Source organism: Morone saxatilis, unplaced genomic scaffold (assembly GCF_004916995.1).
Source record: "Morone saxatilis isolate NCDOM2014 unplaced genomic scaffold, NCSU_SB_2.0 Contig6, whole genome shotgun sequence".
In the NCBI taxonomy this organism is placed as follows: Eukaryota; Metazoa; Chordata; class Actinopteri; family Moronidae; genus Morone; species Morone saxatilis.
The window spans coordinates 10,378,723-10,398,915 of record NW_023340206.1 but is presented as its reverse complement, the minus strand read 5'-3'; the positions used below and the strand labels follow the sequence as shown (position 1 = coordinate 10,398,915).

Here is a 20,193-nt window from a genome sequence, read left to right as displayed (position 1 = left end):
ATAATAATAATATTTTAATAATAAACTCTAACTTGTAACAATTTGCACATGTATAGCACACGTGCACCTACACGTGCAATATACACGTCCAAATCACAAACACACACACCCATTCACAAGTGATGAGAGATGGCTAGTTGGAAACTTCTAGGCCTGCACTTTGTGTCGTGCCACTCTCAGAGCTGTCAGTGGGGTTCATTTTGTGATGTTTGTGATTAGTGACCAGTGTACAGTTACAGCACGCCTCAGATGAGCGTGGGACTTACGCTTTAAAATGTCTGGACTTGACAATAATGTGTGTTTGAGTGTGTAAATTGTGCAATAATGCGCCCTCAGATGTTTGTGTAATCTCAGGTTGAGTCTCTGGCTTGTTGTTTATTTCCTCTGTAAACATCTGCTGTGCTAGTGCCTTATGAAAGATCCATTTTTGCACTTAAAGCTTCAAATTCAATTTCCTTTCTCCCAAACAAACTTTCCCACACACATTTTCCTACATATAAAGTGTCTGAGCTCAGGCTTGTTTCAGGTTTACTTGTATTTTAGACTATATTGGATATGAAATTCCACCACACACATTTAGTTTCTAGTACCTACTTACATTACTTCTCATGGCAGAGCTGCCAGTGAAATGTATCGGCACAACATTTATCCCCAAGTTATCCAAAAGTTATCCAAAAGTGGACTGTCTAGAGATGTTGAGATACCTTTTTTTTTTTTTACCTAATACCGATTCTGATCCCTGAACTTTGCATATCAGCCAACAAGCATATACTACGTATACTGCTGTATGATTGTTGTATGGCGCCTGGCTCAGGTTAAACCCTTTGTCAGAGTTTGGTGGGTAATGACTTTACTATCCTGGGGAAATAAATGGCGAATGGGACTCTGCTGGGAAGTGGCAGTGTCCCATTTTGGGGCTAATAAATGATGTGGCATTGGTGCACAGACGCGTAGTTGACAATACATGATATCACACTCTACTCAATATAAGACACAGAGAGGAACTGGTTGGATTTGGTTGTTTTAAAACAAAATCCATAAGGCAGTATAATAACAAAACTATTAGGACTAGACTGCCCATAATGTGGATTCATGTGCCATCTATGATTAAGACAACACTCGTAAAGTATCTACATATATCCGTAATTGCTGTTTTGTCAGCTTGCAAGGTCACGAGGGAAATTAAATTAATCGAGGCTGTGAAACACTGTTACTGCTGTGCTGCTCTGATTCATTGAGTAGGAAATAAAAATCACAGCTCTACTGAGGTTAAGATCAGCCATAAATACCATCCATGCACAATGTAATCTGTAACACTTGGGTTTAAAACAGTGTTTAAAGAACTTTTTCTGCTCTTTTTCTCTCCTGCAGCCATTTTCTCTCCTCCTTAACTCCATAAAAGTCCTCCCCTGTGATTGCAGCAGTTTGTCTTGTGAGGAGCTCTACTAAAAGTAAAAAATACTGTGTGAATAGCTTTTTATCTTTGATGGATTTGTTCTTAATGTGGTGGGAAAATGCTAAATTGTAGATATTCAGTATGGCTATAATCACCATAGGATGACAACATATATGACAAGGATTGACAACTATGTGCCACTGAGTGCCAAGAGCGAAGGTGTCAGAATAAAACCCTGCATACTCTTGGCCCTCTGTGGCATATTATTATCTCTTCCTAGTATATAGTTTTACACACACACACACACATACACTATATAGCAATCTTATATATCACTACAGCACTTTGCAAACCCTCATACACCATTTGTTGCCGTTACATGTTCTTGTGCTTATGACAATCGTATCCAATTTGTTTTTTTAACATTGAAGCAATTTTCTTTGTGTAGGTGTCCGCCCCGTTTCATTACAGCTGCAGTCAGAACAGCTGAGTCACTTCCCATATTCCACTGTAGGCTGAAAAACCCATGATTTTTAACATGATTTTCTCCTTAGCGAATCGTTTCCTCTCTGCTCCATTCCACTAGCTCTGAAAGATTGTCTGTTCCTATCTACTCTACTGCGCTGTACTCACTGTACATTTTAACTGCAAACTTCAAATAACTGATAAAGAGACATGGGTTACTGGATTAAAAGGAAAATCACTGATGACCTCGGATCAGTGTGTAGGAGAGCAAAAAGCAAAAGCTTCTCTTTGTCATATAAGACAAAAAACTGAATTTCTGAGTGTTGTGCTGTTAGTGAGACAAAACAAGACATTTGTAGGCATATTATAACATTATTTTCTGACAATTTAAATGATTAAATAAGTAAATAATCATTACATTTTGCATAAATGTAAAATGTAGATGTGGATGTTGAAGGGAAAAGTCACAATAAACGTAAAAAAACGGAATAAGATAAGATAAGATAAGATAATTTCCCTTTCTACAATAACTCATACATACATTACATTAAAACTGGTATAGGGGAAGTTCATAGGGTGTAATAAAGTAATTATTAAGCACTTAACATGCACTTTCATGCCAAACACACACACACACACAAAACACCTGGGTAAATGAAGGTGAAAGAAAAAAGGGTTGACCGTGAGATTAATGGCAGCGTGTCAAGGAGAGGAACAACTGACAGCTGGAGGACTCTGGCTCAGTCTTGACGCAATTCAGGTCACACACACACACACACATAAAGAAACACACAATCATACGCATCCACAGGTCAATCCTTATTTGGTTACCTCGCTCTAAGACACAAGCAGCCTTTGAATAGAAAAATTAATTCATTTAAAAGCCCTTTATTTTAGCTCTGCATGACATCTAAAGCTGAACAATGCCCATAATTCTATTACAGCTCTGACGTCTGCTGAGAGAAAGACGCTGCCTGTGACTCAACCGTCTGTGACCCTTCTGCTTCATACTGCATCAGAAAGCAACCTAGTTTTTTAAACCAGAGCAGCGGTCAGCACTTAAAGTGTCGGGCACTTATTTTTGGTGCAACCCCACCCCGCTCTAATCCCTTGAAGGGGTTTGTTAAAGGGGAACAAACCAAAAACTGTTTACAGGTCTTAGTGAGCGCTACTACATATGTGAGTTATATTAATCCTTTTTTTGCCTCCTGTTGGAGCTGTGTGAAATCGTGAAAATTGCCTCAGGTACTTGACTGGCATTGAGTTGACTGGCATTGAGTTGCATTGTGGGTAATGTTGGCGCCATGTTTTTGACAAAAAAGAACGGATGGGATAAAAAGAAGACGACATCTCTGGCTCTCCTGCATCGATTTTGGTCCTTTTTTGTTCTAAATTTTGCATTGCGACTCCGACGATGTTACAGTAGTCAATCGAACGCATCAGATACATTCATTTTTCAGGTATATTATATGACACATCATATTTTACTTAAGTGTGCAAACAGTCCGACTGCAGGGTAAAATGAATGCAAAACGTAACAGTTTAAGTCCCACTAATAACTGAAAAACAAATATCTAAGTTCCTGTCTAAATATTGCCCCTGGCACCCCCTACTCCATTACTCTTTCTCTCCTCAGAACGTGAACGTCACAGACTCCCAAGGGCTCAGTCTTCTGTCAAGGGCCATATGGTAGCGTCAGAGCTCTGTGTTTGCTGGAGGAGGGAGGGTAGCCGTGGCTCAAGGTGTCAGAAGGGAGGGTGGTTTAAATTTAACTGCAACAGGGCTGATATCTGCATGGCAGGTCGTGTCTCCCCCCCTCTGCTCTCTCTTTCTCTCTCTCACACACACACACATACACACACACACACAGTCTGTCTTCACAGTCCCAAGCCACAGACATCATCACACACACAGCAGCTCCCTCAGTCTGTCAGGACACGTTCCTCTTCGTCCTCTTCTTCTCTCCCACCTATCAGACCACCTGGATTGTACAAGAGGCCAGCTGAGGACGCAACAGAGGAGACAAAAGGAGACCGTCGGGAAGCAGAGCAGAGCAAACATTCACAGTGAGGATAACGCTTCATCTGAGCCGGCAGGCTGAAGGCACACAGCCAGTGGCACTGCAGAGGCACAACAGCACAGTGGGCTAAAGATTCGCTGCAAGAGGTAAGACTGGAGACGCTGTGTGCTTGGTGTGTGTCAGGGGATGTGTGTACATGCTCACACACCCAATATTCATATCTTTCATTTTGGAGGCAAATACGTAAATGCATAAGGTTGCATCTCTGTGTGTTAAGGGTTCATCAGCATTCACATCACCTGCCTGGCAAATGCAAAGTGATAAATGCAATATATCTGGAATATTTCTTTTAAAAATAAATCACTGCTGCTTCAGCCTGGCATTCTAAATGTTTGCACATGCTGTTCATTATAATGCATTTAATCAAAAACTTTTCTCTGTATTATTTTGTAATTATGCAAAGACATGGTGCAGTTTGCTGTGAACAATAGCTTAAAGTACAGATGCACTGAAATGTCTAACTTGAAGTGGATTTACAGAGCACTACGTGAGCGGGATGTAATCTGCATTGTGGCAGATTTTCTGCAAGGTTGTTGCTAATTAGACAGATATAGAGATTAGAAGCCAGAAGAGAGAGAGAGAGAGACTACCGGAGGGTCTTGGGGTCACAGGGAATATCTGAGGATCTTAATTTAATCTAACTCGATTTAATTTGCTCAAATTGGTTTGAATTTTTTTGGCCAGGAGAAAAAAGATCTAACTATGACGTTTATTCGTCCTTTATTTGCACATGTGAATTTTGGCTAATAAAGGAGCACTTGAGTCATACTGTTTAGTACACTTACATAGTGTTTTGCAGACTTACAGTAAATCGCCCCTGCTTTTCAATTGAATTTGCTGACAAGGGCAAAACATGATATCACCCTGGCAGTGGTAACACGCCCCATGATCAATTGGCCCACCACATCAAAGCTGCGGGTGATAATTCATCCGCTCCTGTGCAGTGATACTGTCTTGAGCGGACGCTGGAGTTGCACGTCTGGTCATATTGGTTGCAGGCAGGGAATTTCCAAAGGGCAGCGTGTCCATGAGAACCTGCAACAGTGTCATACAGTATCTAAGTGCAGGGAGGACGGGTGAGGGAGGGACGGGGGTCAAGTTACCAGGCCTGCACTCACGTCTCAGTTTGGAAACATACTAAGGGGAGTGGGAGAGAGAGAGAGAGACGACAGCTAAATGTCAGGCCAATGAAGCATTTTCACTTAATTGTAAGACTTGAACACAGACGTTAGTATTTTCCACTTTAGCTTAAAAAAAATGCCAAAGCTATTATCACGTGCTCAGACGGGATGTCCAGCACTGGTATCCATATAGCTTGATGATGTGTTGGTATGTGGTGGTCAGCATAGCAAAAGAGAAGGATTAGCATACTGTAGCTCACCCTGCATTGAGGTTTATGGTTACTCGCAGGTTATGAATAAAGAAAGTTACATTTATAGTTACATAAAGGGCTTAAAGCACATTTTAAGTTAGGTTTTGCTGCTTTTACCTGTATTATACATACAATATTTGGATTTTGTTAATTGGATAAAATTAACAACTTGAAGTCACCTTTTTCCCTTTTTCCTCCTGACATTTAATCGACTACAATAAACATAAAATGAATCAACAGGTGTTTGAGCTTTCCTCCCACAAACCTCCCTCCTGTGGGTAAATATTTGGGCTGACAGAAGGACACCCAAGCATGCTCCAGATGCAGCTTTAAAAGGCTTGGGGTTTGGCATGTGACTCGAAGTGACAGGTTAATCTGTTTAAGTACTGCGTACGATAGCGGGATGGAGAGCCTTCTGGTGTTGATAATCCGCCGTAAGCCGACGAGAAGTCAGCCGACCAACAGATTGATCAGCAAGTTTACGGTGAATGGCGTTTGTAGGGTGATGAGAGTTGAAGTGGAGTGTTTCTTTGGCTGTATTTTGTATGAATTCATGTCTAACGTCACAACAATGGATGTTAATAGTGATGGGAATGAACTGGCCAGCTCTTCATATTTCTAACTTTGGCACTAGATTAATCTTTTTTTTATTGTCATATGGAACACCCCATTGTTTTAATACATGATGAGCCTTGACCCTCAATCTAAAATAGTTTCAAGCCTCACTAGCAGCATGGCTATATGGGATGACATTGTCAGTCTGTCCACCACGTCCAGACTGAAATATCACACAGACTAATATAAAATCCTGTACAGACCCACATGATGCTTCATAAAGTCTTTGGTTATCCTCTGACAACACCATAAGGTTGACACTGAAACTACTATTGGATGGATCACCATAAGATTTGGTACACACATTCATGTTCCCCTCAGGAAGGACTGTAATAATGTTAGCGATCCTCTAAAATATGTACCCTACTTTTGTACATGACTAAAAAGTTTGTGTTTTGTGCTAATCAGCATATGTTAGCATCGTAACACGCCAAACTAAGATGGTGAACACAGCTGCTGACGTTAATGTATATAACGCATTTAAAGCTTAAATTGAGTTCAACAGCCTTTCTTTTTTTCTTGGTCCATAGAGCTGTGGTTTCCATCCTGTCTGGTCAGGTCACAAGATCTAATCTGAAGGGATGAGGTTATTAAGGGAAACAACATTCAGTATTTCTGCTACACAAAACGTGCTATTTTCTGGTGAAACACTAGAAATAGTTTTAACCTTTTTGGGCTTCTAAAAATGAAACAATTATGATGTCGCTTTTTGGTTGAACTGGTAAATACTTGCAAACAGAATCATAAAATCACAACAAATGTTTATATCTAGATAATAATTCTCTGGCAGCACCTCGCTGCAAACTTCTCTCCTTTCAGGTGATTGACAGATTAAGGGTAGTGGGGCAGAGATCATTAAACAAGACACGCATTAAGGCAAACCTCCTGGCACCTTGAGCTCTACCAGCTGTAGGTTGGATTAGAAGGCCTGGCTCTGAGGGTTTATTGAAGGTGTTTGATTCATCAATGGGGAGAGCGTTGGCGGGGTATGCCACGCTAGGATGAGAGTGTGTGTGTGTGAACGAATCAAAGCAAATCTCTCCTTGATAGCCCTTAAAAAGAGATCAAACATGCTTTAAATACTTTTCCATCCCACCTGGATTTGAACTAAGTTTCAAGTTTTCTAGTTAGTAAATCGCTGCAAATATCTCACTACTTTTTGGCAACGATAGAGCACAACCCAACTGGATTTTGAGGGGAAAGTTACTTAAAGTTCTCTGATGATTCAAGTGGAGATTAAAAGCTTTCCCACAGTTTGTCTGTTCCCATCATCTCTTGAATGAGTACCTGTACACATGCTCCACAAAACACATAACACATGAGACGCTTGGCGAGAAGTTCATGGGTCGTAACTGTCATTCTGACTCGTTGAGATGCGGTGACTCCTCGTAACCACCAAGACTTGCTGAAATGTCCTTGAGCAGGAGCGTTTCTCCGCAGGAATCAATAAAAGTGTCACATTACTTTTTGGATCAAGGTGTAATGAAACTTCGGTTCGGGTAATCAGAATTCCTCAGTGGTCTCTTGCTGAGATGATGAGGACAGTTGTAGAGGTGCGCTGTGACCAGAGTAATAAATTGTATCATATAAATATTTTGTACATTTTAAAATAGATGGTCTCATTTCCATTTAGCTGCCTGTCATTAAAAAGTTTAGAGCTGTTATGTTATGATTTGAAGTTGCTGGACTTCAATTCATTTGTATAATGGAAGGAGCTGAGTCAGCAAAAGATGGAGAGAGAATTTCAAGGACATGTAGCAGAGACTTTAATTTGCCTGCTCAGTTTTGATGATGATGACGATGATGTTTGTAGCCGTATTGTAGCATTGAAGCGCTGATTGGCTGATGTGGGGTCGACCAGTACACTTGAGGGACACATGGCGTTTGGCTGCGGGAACAGTGAACTTGTTTCAGTCCTGGGGATCCTGTTTCTCTCACAGAATACCAACCGCTCAGAGCTCTGGGAAAACAGCACTATATATATATCATGAGAGAAACGCCAATGTTGTCCAACATTAGTCCCTCTCTGTGTCCCACAGCTTGACCCGCAGCCTTCTGCTGTCAAGTGGAGTCAAAATAAGTCAGCTGAGATCAGTTTGTACAGCGGGGTGGACATTGAAAGATCAGCTGGAAGGTGCTTTCGCAGAACCCGCTCCCATGAGAGCAAGTGAAGACAAGCACAAGAGGCTCAGGGAAAGATGACTATAAAAAGGGAAAAGTCTGTATTAGGAAGAACGGCTAGTAGCATATGACTCAGTCACTGGGATACTATTTCCTGAATCGTTGTGAGAAGTTCTTAAATCTTTAAAGCAGCCATCAAAATAAAATTCAACGTCAGCTCATATCGTTCAGTCAGGATGTTACACTAAAACATTTTATAAAAAAAACACTTTAGATAGCCGTTTATCTTTATGTTGCATTTTATTGCTGACGCCTCACTTCAGCAGAGCCTTTTCCCCAGGTGCATCGATACAAAAACAGCTTGACTCCAGGTGCATAAATAATTCACATACATATCTTTAAGCCTGTGCTGGACTGAGTGGTTACAGTGTGATTTGCTGCAGCAGACACAGTCACTGCTCATATCTGTGGAAGTGTAAAAGTGAGTAATGCTTGTAGCCGCATCAGTACACCATGGAGCATTAGTGATGGATGGCTGCCTGTGCGGCATTAAAAACTGTCAGCAGGGGATAATAGCTGGAGGCTCCAATTTTACGTATGAAAATGCAACATGGTGAAATCCAGAAGGAGAATAGCTGCGAAAACTACATAATTCAACGTTTTTCTTTGAACTGGCTTTGAAGTTTACATTTGCCCTTTACAGACTAGTTAAAATCCAATAACCTGCTCAGTCAGGCAGCTCAAATCAAATTTTTTGTTGTGTCTGAGTCATATTTTTGTAAATTTAGAGAATCTGTTCTTAGATCAAAATTTTACCACAAATGACGTTGACATTACATCTGCATTTACTATTTTTATGTTTAAAATGAAAAACAAGGAAACACAAAAGGAAGAGAGTCAGCAAGAGAGTCAGCAAGAGATTATCAGAAGCAGAACAAGTAAAAAGGGTTTGTGCCGCCTCTCATGAGATTCAAGATTATGCATCACAACTAGAAAGGAGATGGAAGAATATGAAAGGCGAGAGTTTTCTGACTCAAACATTAAAAGTTATATAAAAAGGTTTCTCAGGGACAAACTGAAAGCTGGGAAAACCTTCAACAAAGGACAACTGGACTGCGATTATCAATTAAACAAACTGTAATGAAGAAACTGATCTATATTTTAAGACTACTATATAAAACAATATGTTGCTGATGCCAACCCCAGATTGAACAGAATTAAGTTGAAAAATATCAAATTATATTAAAATATATCGATTAAAAACTAGACGGATGCTGATTTTACTTTATTTTTTCACTATTTGGAAATTATAATGTATGTGGCAACAACTTGCAGTAAGAGCTTAAAGTGCAAGTTACTGCAACAATAAAGAGATCACACTCAGAGTTAATCGGAGAGAAAACGCTCCGTGCTGCATTGTTATGAAATAAAACTTGTTACTTTAGTCCCCAAATAGATTTTTAACCCCGGCTGTCTTTTCATTTCCTGATGCTATTAATGTTAGTCATCCACATTGCTCGGATTTGCTTGTGCGTCACCGCTTTTACTTTACTACTGCTTATGTTCTGTGTTAAATATACAGCAAGGGCCCACTGAACTCAGATTCCTCTGCAAGCTGTTTGATGGGGCCAATGCTTTCCATGATGCGGCAGAAACAGTCAGGGCCATGTGCACAATGAAATCCGCAGCTGCGGACAGATTACGTTGTAAGTAATAAGTAGAGTTGAAAAATTTCAATGCGAAAAAGATGCATATTACTTATTTATTCTGTAATATCACCTGCTGGCACACGAGAATATTCACTTTTGGGTCAATAAATGACAGTTTTTGCAAATCTGGAATTGCATTTTACAGCAGTTTGGCAGTTTTAAGCAGACAATTTGCAGTTAGCTTAGCTCAAAGACTGGGAACAGGGGGAAACAGCTAGCCTGGCTGTGTCCAAAGGTCACAAAATCCATCTACTAGCACCTCTAAAGCTCACTAATTAACACTTTGTTGTTTACTGGGAGATATGTGCTGGACTATTTCTTGGCTGGGAGAAGGGGCCACAAGGTTGCCGGGCAACCCACAAAGACTTCAGACTCCTGTATAACCCCAATTAATTGTATTTACACCTTGTTGTGTTTTTATGGATTAAACAAATGACATATACAGTAACATGGTAGCTGGTAGGCAGATCTGTTCCCTTTGCTAGCTGTTTCCCCCTGTTTCCAGTCTTTATGCTAAGCTAACTGGCTGCTGGACTACATCCTTATATATAGCTAGAAGATGGTAGAAAATAAAGTATAAACATGTAGTTTGTTATTATCACCTTTTTAGCACTCTAGATTATGGTAGTACGTTGCTACTGAGAGTTCTCCATAGGTATAGTTTAGAACAGCTTGCTATACATTATGTAAATGAAACCTTTGCAGAGCTCTGTATCATGCCAACCTCAATGTGAACCAGCTCACATCTTGCTACTATTTCTGCATTGTATCCCCACCAGAGACTTGGCTTTGGTTGTGAAATTCTTGGCATATGTAACATGATTAGATAAAACGACACAGGTGGCAGCCTAACGCTAAATATGCACCGGAGAAAAAAATAAAACGCACCAAGGAACCCCGCTGCGAACACTCCTCTTAGAGCTTAAGCCTCCATTGTTGCCCCTCTCTGTGTTTGCTGTTGCTATAGTAATGAACTCAGCTGAGATGAGTGGGCTTAGCATGGCTCTGTGACTTTGTGGGGCTTTTGCATTCACTAAAAGACAGGGTCAATTATCGGGCTATTTTCTGATGACCCACTGACATTTTCCCTGCTGCCTCTGATTTAAGAGAAGTGAGGTATGTTAAGAGCAAAGAGGGACAGAGGAGGAAAGGACAGAAGTATTACAGTGGTGAGAAATGTCAGTGTCGCACACTGTGACAGTTAATTTACTCACTTTGGCCCGAACAACACTGGACAGATTTGGGAAATGTCTTAAATGGGCGGGATTTGTACAGAGTGGGATTGTTTTTGGCAGGAGTGCTGCTGGGATGAGGCCCAGGGCTCGACAGCACATAGTGTCGGTGAGGGTGAAGGAGGGTGCATTACACCCATCTGCCAAGATGACTCAAGAGAAGGAGGCAGTGCAGGGGGCCAAAACCACATTAGTGCTGTAGAGTTTGGTGTCCAAGTTGTGAAGGATAAACTGCGGTTTTGGGCAGCTCATCCCAGAAATGTAGCACTTTTATTTCAAAACAACTTTACATCCTCTCTTTGGCTGGTTTTACCTTTCTACATGGATCAAGGGTTTGCAGAGACCTTAACCCACAATATGTTAGACCTAGATCTAGATACAAAAATGAACTCTAACTAACTCTGTCTGCTGTGCATAAAAATGAAAAGAAATACATCAATTCTGAAGAAGCTCACTGAAAGGAGAGGTATTTTTTTCACCTGGTGTATGCTCTGACTCATACTATAACTTTGTACAAGACAATGCACCAAAACTCTGCCAAGAAACAGAATTGCAGCGCTGCTTGTGCTTGAAGTACAATGATTATTTTTCAGAAAGAAAACATGAGTCAGCTTACTGAGAAATGTTGTTTTGCTGCACAGCCACTGAATATTAACAAAGAGAAAGAGCAGAGAACTGCAATATTATTCTCTATTTTCTCATATTAACAAACTTGACAAAGATTTTGGGTTTTGTCTTCCTATTTCTTCCTGTTTTGTTTTTCTGGTCTGGAACTTTACTGTTCTGGTTCACTCTCACCCTCCATTTTCAGACACAGCCACTGTTTTCAGGGACCAAAACTCCTACTGTACACAACCTGCCCAGCATCACGTAGCATAAAGACAAAGTTAGCAACCAGCAGTGGAACATAGTGGAGCATTTAGCAGCTAAAGAGTAAAAACAAAACTAAAAGGAGAGTTTTGGACGAACATTAATCTGATAAATTTGCCAAATCAAATTAGAAGGTGATAATGTCAGTGTTGTGTTTCCAGCGTGTTTATTCTGCACCTGCACACACACATTTCTCATGTATGCCAATAATTACATCAATGTCAATAATTATGTACTAATAATAATAAGAACATGAACATGATTAATAATACAGAGGGACGTGGGTAATAAAGTCTCTCCCACAGCATTTTTACAAGAGTTGGTTCTGTAATAGACAATAAAATATGCCAGAAAAAGACTTGATCTTCATCACCAGCGGACTTGATATTATTCTTCATATTAGTATATATTGTTAATTATGTTGCGGTTATTTAATTGTTTGTTGCCAACTACTTTCTGAATGCCAAATCGGCTGTGACATGACATTGATGAGCTTTTGGGGACTTGTCTTTCTTCTTCATTGAGTTGATTGATGTTAATAAGTGATTTATTAGGTTATCAAAACCTTGTTCTACTTCTGATGTTAGCACACTGTCCGAATAAGTGATGGAGCAGGGAATTGGAGCTGTAATTATTTGAGAGATGGAGGATACAGCAAACAAAATCACTGTCATTAGCTCAGGTAATATTAAAATCACCAACTTCCCCTCGAGAAATCCAAACGCTGCTAGATAATGAGATCTTGATCCGCCATAATAATGTGCCAACATAATGCTTCAGGTAATTTTGGATGCACAAAATCGAATAATTGCTCATTATAAACAAATCACATCTACCTGTTTGTTTGTAAATCAGATACAGTCTGCCTAATTCATTTGCTGATGTGCATTATCCTGCTCTCATAAAGTCAATGCTCTAATTACAGCTTAGACAGCTAACTTGTAAATAGCCCAAGGTGTGACTCATCGGACAGCTTATTGAGGAGGTTGCTGAGCAACTGAGCTGGGGGCCCTCCCCTGCAGAGACAATAAGGTGTAAGGAAGCAAAGTTAAGTAATTGAATTATCATTCTGAATATGTTTTGATGAGGGAGTTGCATGCACAGAGAGTTGTTCCCTGGATGAAGACGTTTCAACGGACCTACATACTAATTCTCATCAAGTTTTGAGTATGTTGAAAAGTGACAAAATATTGAAAAACTTTCTGTTGTTTGCTGTTTGCTGTTGATGTATTCTCCCACACTGTAATGTATAAAGGAAATGTTTTGAAATATTTTCTTTCTTTCTAAGCTTTGATTGGAAATTACATTTTAAAGTTGCAGTTTGATTGACATTGCACATATTGCAATTTTTCCTGTTATCATACAATGGTGGGCCAGAATGTTGATCACTTGAATAATGACTGCAAAAACACTATACCCTAGTATACAATTAGTGTGTTATATGGAAGTGGGTGTCTCAGTGACCTAGGAATTGTAAAAGCATCAGCAAGTCTCTAGCAAAGCATACGGTGGCCTGTAATGGACTTGAAACACTCAAATAAAATTCATTTGAATAAATGGACTCAGGAGCAGATCATCTATTCTTCAGTTTGCCTGCAGATTTTCATACCTTTATACCAACAAGCATCCAGGGACACATGTACAAATTCATGTATACACACCTTGACTTTGATCTCACACACACACACACACACACAACTCTGCATTAAACTTAAAATGTGTACTGCCACAGTCTGTGATTTGGCTGTCTACCCTGCTGGCAGGTGCAGGTCATGTAGGACAGAAACAAATTAGTCGCTGGAGGTGGTGAAGAGCATCCTTGCTGACTCAGACTTTCTCTCGGCTCACTTACTGCTGTTAAAGTAATTGTTTTGAATTTCCCATTTAAAGAGGTACCTCACACTTTAGCTGTAAACTAAACTATATGACTGCACTTTGATGCTTGCTGTTCCACATTCCTGGTCGGGGTCAAGGCCACGCCCCCTACACTGCCTGTCCTTTTGCAGGTCTCTGATACATTTATTAAATTTGCTGAGAGGAAGCAATTGAGGGGTGCAGTTACACTTCAAGGTAATTTAAACAACAGATCTGCAGCATCTCAATTACAAACCCACAGTATTTGTGATTTAGGCTGATAGGTGGAAAGTGCCTTTAACACTTAAATAAACGAAACCTTGGCTGCTGAAAGATAAATGCAGCAGACTAGAGTACAGTTCCAGCAGGACGTGGTCCAACACCGCTCTCGCCTTCTTCTTGCTTCGACTGTGCAGGGGATTGGATGACCCCTAATTTTAGCTAGGAGTTTGTTGGCCATTGGACAGATTGGATTACAGGCAAAAAGTAGAAGAGGCGACGGGCATTAGTTGGAGAGATAATGAGGAATATCACAACATTTCTGCTTCATTTGTCACTCGACACTTTAAGACCAGGTTTTTTTTAAAGAGTCTGTGCAGCCACTGATGGTGATTATTTGAACTGAAGCACATAAACACAGGGGAGGACAGACAACCAGCCAGTGAAGAGGCGACTCTCCGCCAACTGCCCATCTAAAAATGTCATGAATGTGATCTTTATTAGTCATATTTTATTATCATTACATTTTTCATTAACTATTCTTAATGGATTGTGTTATGACAGTATATTTATGGTCAGAATAACATTTCATGACCTTTCAAGAGCTGTTGAGATATTTCTGTCAAAAACACAAATGCTATGGCGCTGGAGGAAAAGTCAGAGGTTCATCCATGTAACATGAGTATCCTAAAAAAAAATGAAAACCAATTCATGTAAAAGTTGAGACATCCTAATGGCGGAACGACCGACTGACGTACATCACCTGCCATTGGATGATGCATTTTCTGCTGCATATGCTTTTTATTCTTGAATTTGCATTATCTAGAAACACTTTCTGTCAATGAATCAATGATAACTTGACTGACACTTCAGTCTCTTCCCAACTGAGGGCAAAGTGACAGCATGTGGACCAGCTGATGGATGCTGTGACCTTGTAATCCTCTACTGTCAATCCTGTGTCACTGCACAGATGGATGGACAGACTGGGAATGCATCGGTGAATGAATGGGTGTGTGGTGATGACTATAGTTTTTGTTTGAGGGGTTTGTCTGAAAGGGAAGAGAGTATTGCTGGTATGGTAGCTTCTACATCACTGTTGAAGTCAGTGACAGTCATTTAGTGAAAGGCCAGAGGTTAGCTAAACAGACATAGAACAAACAGACAGATATAAGTACCTATATATACTGGGAGGTGACGGATGAGCACATTAACGTGACTTCGAGGATCATACAGCGTAAATGCAATTACTGCAGACAAAGTGACAGCCTGCAGACCAGCTGATGACCCCTTCGACTCTCTAATCTGCTGTCTCCGCGTTACTTTAAGAGAATGGGGTCTACTTTGCATGTTTTTTTTATTCTATTCAAGAACAAATGCCAGCCAATTATTCTGGTACAGTAGTTGCTCCACGGTAAAAGTTACGTCATGCTACAAAGTCACAAACTCTCTTGTTTGTAAAAGCATAACAATCTAGTAGATAATCTGTCTGAGCTGTCTGCAGCCCACTAATACACTGATCCATTTAACATACAGTAAAGTGCACCATGGTAAACTGGAAGTACAAAACACATCCATGTTTTTAAAAAAAAGTGTTCTAAAAAAAACTACATAGCAAAATATAAAAACAAACATACAACAATAAAATAAAAAGCTCAACTACCAAAACAAAATTAACAAAATGAGATAATTTGTCTCCCAGTTTAATTTGTAATTTGAACATTTCTGTACTTTGCTCTCTCCAACCTCCTTCCAACAAGTTTTGTATCAGCACAGGTGCAGGCGAACCATCAATTCAGGCTCTTTTAACTAAAGCATATCAATATGGAAACACATCAAAACCAGCCCCACACGTGTTATATACACATGAGCAGTCAAAAACAACTAAATAAATGTGCAAAGGAGACACTGTCGATGAAGCTGAGCAGCTTATTCACAATCCAAAAGCTCCCAAAGGCCACTCCCAAAAATAAAAAAGGGCTGCCCTCTGCTGGCTGAACTGAGTTAAGGGTCCCTCTGACGACCCTTGTAACCTCTGAACAACACTAAAAACACACCACACTGAAACCTTGAAAACTAACTAAATTAAAAAGAACATAAAGAAACTCACAAACCATATTCAATGATTATTTCTGCTCTTTGTGCTGTGAGGCAGCCTGCATGACCTAAAATACCATTTTCTGTCTTGGATAACAATCCATTTCCTGATAGTTTAGACTGACAGCATAGTGACTTAACTCTACTGTACTTTTTCTAAGAGTCTCAAAACCTCCTGCTATCAATATCAAATTAACCTGCTCCACATTCCTGCAGAAACAGGGTGAACAATGTTGGTCAAAATGCCTCAACCCAAAAAATTTGATTTAAAAAACATGTAATAGTTCTGAAAGTGTCATGTATGGCCTATGAGTAGTTGCAGGACTACTGGTATGCTATTAATTTTAGGCTAGAAGCCATGCGGGTCTTGGATTTGATGACACTATTTGTTTTTGTGCCTCATATGGCTGTTAATCAAACAATATTTTGATCTGCCTGCGATTTCCGTCTGTTGGCACATGTGTTTATCTGTGTGTACATGTTTGGGATGAAGCAGAGAGGATAGCGGCGTCAGGATGTTGGGGCTTGTAGGTGATTCGTCTTCTTCGCTGGTGGCCCGGCTGTGGTGACAGATCATTTTCAGCTATTCACACCTTCCTACCATCGGATCTGTCTGGGGCTGCTCTGTCATGCTGGGCACACGGGATCCGTTAGAAGGAGGTCGATCCAGAGCAGGAACATGATTGTAAAATAGGGAAAGAGATCAGGGGAAATTCAGAAAGACTTTAAAGTCAGTGGCATGCTTTGATAAATTCAAGGGAAACGATTAAGCATTAGGGACTAAATCATCTATATTTGCATTATGGGAGTTCTAATATGCTGAAATTTGATTTGTAATAAAAGTACACTTTTTTTATCAGATATAGAGATCCCATTTATAGTAGTAGTAGTAGGACATTCATTTAAAGATCCTATATGTAGTATAATGTAATATTCACATTTCTCTTCAGGAGTTTTATATGGTTATCAAGTTAATCCCTAATAGCAGGGGCAGCATGAAGTATGTGTCTCAGCTGTCTCAATGTATGCAATTCCAGTACTGTTTAGGGAATAACACATTTATACCACAAAAAAAAGCATGGCTTTTACCACCCAAAAAATACTCATAGAACACATTTTTATTCAGATATCTCGAGGTCAGAGGTCAAGGGATTCCTTTGAAAATGGCTAATATTTAGCCCTCTTCCTGACATGCTATGACATGGTTGGTACCAATGGATGCGTTAGGTCTTATAGTTTTCTATGATACCAGTATATAAACTCTAAAAGATAGTGGAGGTGCAGAGGTAACTTAACTTATAATAATGTAATAATGTGGTGGCCGATCAGATTTCATTTATTTCTGTTTTGAGTGACAATAAAAGTGTCAAATAGTGTAAAAACTCCATATCGGAGCGTTTCTGAAGTCAGTTTAAAATCCAGAGGTGATGACATCATTACCGACGGCCATCTCTGTGCAGGTATGTGCGCGTGCGTCATTTTTGGCGCAGGTGCGCGTTGTTTCTTTGATTAGTGCAGAGTGTTAAACGGTGGTCGGTGGGCAAAATGACATGTTGGACGCATTAAGGAGAAATAACAGAGGAATAATGCTCATGCATTTCCTTCACAAACATCTTCTCAGTGTCAATAACTCAACCTGATATCAACCTGCTGCTGTTTCACCGCGAGAACTGTGCACCTTTCCCTTGGCTACATTGGATATGTCATTGTTTTCCTGTATTGGATTCAAAGTGTCAGCTGCTGGATGAAAACATCAGTGGTAAGTTGTTTCATAAGCTTGTTATAGATGCTATCTGGCCTTTAAAAAAGAAATAAATAGTGCTGCTTGTGTTGTAGACCGCCGTGTCTGCTCGGTTACTGCTGCGTGCGCACCTGTGGCCTGATTATGTGTGTGTGTGTGTGTGTGTCTGTGTGGACATCCAACATACACTGTGTGGACATTTACCCTCTATATCCATGGCTCTCTGCAATGCTGAAGTCTTGATCCTTTATGTGACTGAGGTTTGAATAAATGAATTAATAACCTATATGTAAATCCGTGGCACTGTCCATGGTGCTCATTGTAATCCTAATTCCTCTCCCCTCCTCCATTATATATAATCCCAATAATAAAAAGTAATAAGTTATTATTATATTTGTATGGCTATCCGGTGTTATTCTGTGTGTGTTACAGTTTATTAAGGAAAGCGATCGTTAATATGCTCATGTCGCTAATGTTTGCTGTGTTTGCTGTGCAGTGTTGGGCTCTGCAATGTAAAGTATTACTCATTACTCTTTACAAAAGTAATGTTATAACTTTACTTATCCCTCTTTGCCTAATCAGTAACACTTCTAGTTATATTACTTTTCTGCTACTCCCCACAAAATTGGTAATTGTGTCCCTTATCGCCCAAATTCCGATTTCTAACAATTAAAATCCAGTTTTGTTTGTGAAAATCAAAGTAATTGAGTATTTCCAGCCACTGAATACAAGTGCTACTTCCAAGTTTCTTCCACAATTACAAATATGAATGTGATGACAACAAAAGTAAGCTTGTAACTAATTATTCTTTAGTAGGTAACTGTAATATTACTGAAATGTATTGGTAATTAGTTACTAGTTACTGTGGAAAGTAATGTTATTACTGTAATCTTGCTAGTAATAATGCCTTACTGCCCAACACTGGTGATACATTTAGTTGATTTTTGTGCTGTCATGCATGTGAAGCAGGATTTGCTTAAGAAATAAATTTTTTGTTTTGGTGATAACCTTCACTTCCTCAGTGCTGTGTGCTTGTTGCATTGGTTGGGCTTTTAAAGACGGCATTGTGCTTTTGTCCCAGAGCTGGGATTGTGATTTCCAGTACAGTAGTTGAGTTAGTACTTCGCCTTTTTTCCGACAGGCGAAGTTGAATCAGAGGGCCGCGGTTTGAGAGTCGCTGTGGCAAATGTGTTTCATGTGTTGCTTCATTTTACCAGTTTATGTAACCAGTGGAGGAGCTACAGTTTATTTCCTCTGCCTTGTGTTGTCTTCCTGTTTGCTAGTCAGGTAAAAATTTAATATTTCTAGAGTAACAGTATGGTGTTATATTGCCTAAAATATGTTTGATTACAGATCATGGGTATTACTATTAATCCACATTATCTTAGTGGTGAAAGTAAAAGAAGAATCAGATGCAATTTTAGAAGTAAAAAATGGTTTGTACGTTAGTCTTCAATACTTTTTGTGATCTCAGATTTGTCACTTTCTCTTCTGCACCAGGAACCTTTTACACTTCAGACACCGTCCATTAATCTGAAAATGTAGGTGCTGATTAAGGATTATGTTATTGATTATGGTTTTGATAATCAGACTCAATTCTTCATTAGACGTTAAAGTTAAAGCTAGCTGGGGTAAACCAGGATATAATCTGTGCAAATATAGTAGTTAAACGTTGGCAAACATTTTATTACAAATTATAAATGAGACTCAACTGTCTTGGCTCTGATTGATTGTCTTTTGTTCTTGAAAGGAACCTGATTAATTATCTTTTAGTCCGTCACTTCACATTACGTTATTTTTTAAAATATAGAAATATTAATTTGGGCAGCTTTAAAGTATCCAACCCAACGTTGCAAAGTCATGCCATCAGCACTGCCACTGAACTGGACGACCCTTCACTTACGGTGTTATATGTATGATATTACTACCGCCCAGCTGCTCCTGGCCAACTCAAACCCCACCAGTCCTCAAGCTTCTCCTTCTCATTATCACCTGCTCCGAAACCGACAAGCTTACAGTCTGATGACACCGAGTGTGAAGCACCTGCCAAGGTATCAAAGTTGATACAGGATATTAAATATAACGGGGTGTGTTTAGAACACTTACAGAGGCTGACATGGGACTCCTGCGGGGCTATACATAGAGGCAAGTTTTTAGAGTGCAACGAGCAACAGTAAGAGAATGAGGTTCACTTCATGTGCGTCATGTTCTGTTGCGCTGATGTTTGATTCAAAACAGAATTACTGGCCCCATTAAAAAGTAATTTGGTCTCAGTTCTGGTTGAGAGGTCGTTGAACTTCTGTACTGCTGTCTGTTTTTGTTTTCGCCAGCTTGACCTCAAATGTGAAGACCTTGGCACGAGGTAAATCACTAATATACAGTGAAGACCAACACAATTACAGATGCCCTCTCTCTCTCTCTCTCT

The 20,193-nt window shown here is 39.8% G+C and overlaps 1 protein-coding gene across 1 annotated transcript in view; it reads left to right on the top strand.

Annotated features, from left to right (window-relative positions):
• The first annotated feature begins 3,597 nt into the window (after positions 1–3,597).
• filip1l (filamin A interacting protein 1-like) overlaps positions 3,598–20,193 on the top strand; it is a 69,377-nt gene continuing 52,781 nt past the window's right edge. Inside the window, exon 1 of the mRNA XM_035677672.1 lies at positions 3,598–4,027. The gene's annotated coding sequence lies outside the window, so the exon portion shown is untranslated. The remainder of the gene's footprint in view (positions 4,028–20,193) is intronic.